Genomic DNA, 4,729 nt, shown 5'->3' with positions numbered 1-4,729 from the left:
GCAACATACAATATAATCCGTTTACGAAACTGCATAACACTTCTACCATTGCTCTACATCAAAATAATATATATTTTGAAGTCAAAAAATGCCTGACTAAATTAAAATGGAAAATATTATTAAGTTCGAAAATGAGTTACATTAAAAATGTTTCTTGGCATCATCAGTGCTTAACAGTGACCAGGTAAACCTAGCATTAAAGCAGAGCACAACTGTGTCATGTTAACGTTGTTCATGTAATAGCTTCATAAATCAAATAATTTCTGTGTCGAAATGAAATATAATTAAGAGAAAGTCTGAGCATGTACAACACATGTATTTCGTGTAGTGCTAATATCAATTCCTGACCTATTCAGATTTCCATTGGTGCATATCACATCGTAACTGTCAAATTATTCGTTTTCTAAACAAAAATAGATTTTAAAAAATGGCACAATGCAAAGCTCCAAATATTGTATTGTATAAATGGACATCTATGTATTACCAACCTAATCCCACCTACCCCGACCCCATTATTTGTTCCATTAATGCATCCTAAAATACAAGTATGCTGCATGACAGTAAAGTCGGTTTATTCGAAAATGTCGAAATTTAAGAAATCGATGAAACTTTCACTCAAATAAAGAATTTCTGATGCATTTAAAGCACAATCGTGCAATTGTGCTTGTTGTTGGTGGTGTGGGTTTAACACCATTTTTCAGCAAATGATAGGCTATACACGGTGGCCAGAATAAATGGCAGAGGAAGAACCTGGCAAAACCCCAGTAAGAACCACCGATCCACGGGAAACTAATAGCAAACTTTCTCTAACCCAAGCGGACAGAGGTGAGAGGGCAGTGATCGGTAAATGCGAGTGCTTTAGATCACTCTGCCACTCTGGGCACCTACAATTGTGCATTCTCTCATCGTACCCTACCCCAATTCATAAGTAATGGCTGACAATGACAGTCCTGCAGGGGACACTTTCAACAAACATTCAGTATTTCTTTAATTTACACAGGTGTGACAACGACAAAAAGAGTAAAATAAAATAAAAAATAACGGGTGGCGAAACAATGGGAAATAAATGAGTTAATGCTATTTCTTTATTGCCATGCGTTTTTGTATTACTCCCGCCATTGAATTTCTGCACTGGTATCGTGTGCGGAACATTATGCGAGACCAGCGTACCTGGCAAGATTTTATTTTTTGCGGAAAAGTTTCGGTGAACAAAATGTAGGATTTTTCTTTTAAGTATTGATAGTATTTACATCCTTGGCATAGTCTTGTCTCGCTTAAGAAGCCGAGTGCGGAACGGGCAAATCCGCTATTTCGAAAACGGGGCAAAATGATTTAAACACTTTTTCCATTATGGTGGAATTTGATTTTTCAAGCAAAGAGAACCAGTACAATATGGTGGTCTTGAGTACAATGAAAAACGTCTCGAACGCATGTTTATCTCAATATTCAAATCAAATCTAAGCACGAGTTTAATACATAGACTGCTCATATTGGACCAACGGTATAAAGTTAGCAGCATCGCATGTAACAGCGTTGCATCATTTGTCAACGATCTGCTTACCGTATGAAGACATTTTAATAACTTTTGGAGATGTTTACATCTACTAAATATTGTATAGTTATTTAGTGATTAAGCTGAGAGCCGCAACATTCTGTTTATTACACAAGCTCAAGACGTGGCTAAATGGTGCCTTTTTATAACTCTTACCAACAATGTACTGTGAATTAGTCGTTTGTTCTCCTTCCGTTTTAATCCAGTCTAGCCCAAATGAAAGCACATAATGTATATTCATTTTTCATTAAGCTCGTGTGCAAATTTGTGTGTAAGTGCCCAAGAATAATAAAAAGTATGTCTGTAACATCTTCAGTGATATTAATACCCCCATGCTAGCATTGTATAATTTTAATTCCTTATACATTTTGTAATCAGAAGATATAATTTAACTAAGTTCATTATGTCTAGTTGTTCAAGTGAAGAACAATTCTGAGTTCTTTTATAAACAGTATGATAAATTTCCTTCGGCATTTGCATGTGATCAGCACTCGAGATGGGCTTATAACATCTTAACCATTATGAACCATAATTTCAGTCATCTTTTTATGGACCAGTATTCAATCCAATACTGTCTCCATGAGGAAAATTTAAGCATCCGTGTCGGTCATTATTTTATTTATTGTATGGTGCTAATCTTCCAACAATTTATCAATAAAAGTACCTTCTAAAGAATGCCACTCGTCCCATCTAAAGTTCATACAGTTCTAACAATATCTTACTGTTCCAGTTGCATTGACAACTGTAATAAAAACACTGGCGTATGCTATTTTGCATATACGAATGGTGTTAACATATTTTGCTTCTCGGACTAGTGGATACAATTTTCTTTCCTAGTTCTTATAATCCAAAATAAATTCATTTAACATTTTTCATTCACAATTACCACACTCCCACACTAGCAAATATATATCATGCGCTTCATGGGTTAAGGGAGATAGCTCTTTCGTATTTGTTATACATTGACAATTACGTTTTGAACATGTACTTTTTAAAAATACTGGCTTATTTTCAACAAAAGTACATACGATTTCTCCTGAAAATACTTCAGTAGTCCTAATCGTAAAATTCACTTCAACAGTGAACACGCGAAGACCATTACGTCTATAAATTAACTGTATTATTATTAAATCTTTAATTGCCAAGACAATAAAAATGCAGTTCAAACATGAATACAGAATTTTTGCCAATGTACAATATTAAAGAACTAGAAAAAAGGTAAGGAGAGTGGACCATCTTTTGGTCATAATTTAGGTGTAATTGACATTTCTGGCTTAACCTCAAAGCTGCTTGGCCCCATCAAATCTCTTTTTAAGATGAACAAATGAACATTCTTTTGTGTGTCCAATTTGTATACAATGAATAACATTTCAGAACTGGCTTTATAAAAAAAACCCCTTAAAATAGAGAACCATTTTGATGCAGAGAAATGACATTGGTGTACACAAGTACATGACTTCAGTAGATTTCCTGTTATTATATCAGTTGTAAACAATTGTTTTACATTTTTTGTTATTACATGTATTTTTAATGCAAGGCATTTTGGTTAGGCATTCACGATATAAAAACGAATCTTATTTCTGTTTGTTCTTTTTATTTAGTACTTTGGTTGAAGATTCTGCATGCAACTGGGATATATGCATTATTGAGGGAGGAGTAGTACACAGCATGTAAGCCAGATATTTTAATTCTTCCACCTTACTTACAGTGAAACTTGTCCTTGCAGACACCTTCATAAAAGACATGCTCTTAAATACAACATTTCCGAGACAGATCAAATATTTTAAATCTCTTTTTAAACTTAAAAGTCCTAAAATAAGACGTACGATTCTGGTGGTCCAATTCATTTTTAAGGCAGGTTTCACCAACATCTGTCATCTGAGATAGTATCCAAAACATCTTAACACATTCCCTTGCATGAAACAACTACTGACCTTGGAAATCTGTTTAAGGTCACTAAAACCAAATTAGGTCAGCTTTGTTCTAATGTTAGCAGATATATCCATGATGTACTTCACTTCTATAAACAAAACATTGTCCTTTGACCTTCAAAATGAGGGATTTTGCATGTCACAGTACTAACAATATTCCCTTCAGCTCATCTTGTTAGATTTTTCCTTTCCATCTATGAAGTAATAATACAACAGAATGACAGTCATGGTGGGGAGGATGGAGATATGAATACATTCCAAAACATCACAGTGTAAGTTTTGGTTCATTAAGCAATCAAATTTTTACATTCAGATGTTGTGATAACAGGATTTTCACGATAGCCAGTGTCCTGCTTTATTGGATGTCCATGCAGCACCATTTTCATTTAGGACCAACTAGATCAGGGGATGAATGTGTGTGTAGTTTCATGCTAATCCTCCAAGTACTTTAGGAGGAGCAACAATAGCAAAACTGCTAACAGACAATGGATAAAAACCTTCCCATAAGCCCTTCTGGTCCATGACCAGTAAAGCTACAACAGCTATCACTGACAGATGAATGACACACAATGCACTATTGCCTGGTCTGAAAGGTAATCACATTGGAACCTTCCACTCAGAAGCAAACAAGAGTATGATGCATGTTACATCACATGCCCACCCCATGTTCAATAGTCCTTTATGTAGGCACTTGCACTGACTAATGGGTTGCAATGACCCTGACCTTTGACCCCCAAATCAACAGACCTCTTCCATATCTTAAGTGCCAGCCCTACACCAAGTCTGGTCAAAGTACATGATCAAGAACTAATGTTAATATGCAGAAAACTTTACTTTGACCACCGTCCTTTAGGCCCCAAAATCGGTTGTTTTCATCCTTACCCAACATGAAAGTCATCCACAATCTTTGGGGGCTACATAGTCGGCAATTTGTGTGTGGAAACCATTTTTCTCCTCTCGGTTAGTGACCTTTGGACCCCACGTGTAAGCAATCCAAAATGTTTGGTCCAGGTATGTGATGTATAACTAATGCTATTTTCCGAAGCCATTTTCTTCTTTCATGGATCCTGGATCTTTTGATTTCTAAATCGATGTGGTTGTTCCTTATACAAAGTGCAAGACAACTGCATAGTATGATACTGCAGTTGGTGGAAAACTTCAGTTATTGTGTGGAAACTAGCAATGACATGAATTAACATAAAATACTCCACCTTATAGTGGGCATATAAAAGGAAATGAGTCAAAG

This window comes from Sinohyriopsis cumingii, chromosome 3, assembly GCF_028554795.1.
Source record: "Sinohyriopsis cumingii isolate HCF-2022 chromosome 3, ASM2855479v2, whole genome shotgun sequence".
Lineage (NCBI taxonomy): Eukaryota > Metazoa > Mollusca > Bivalvia > Unionida > Unionidae > Sinohyriopsis > Sinohyriopsis cumingii.
Note: the sequence above shows the minus strand (reverse complement) of the source record.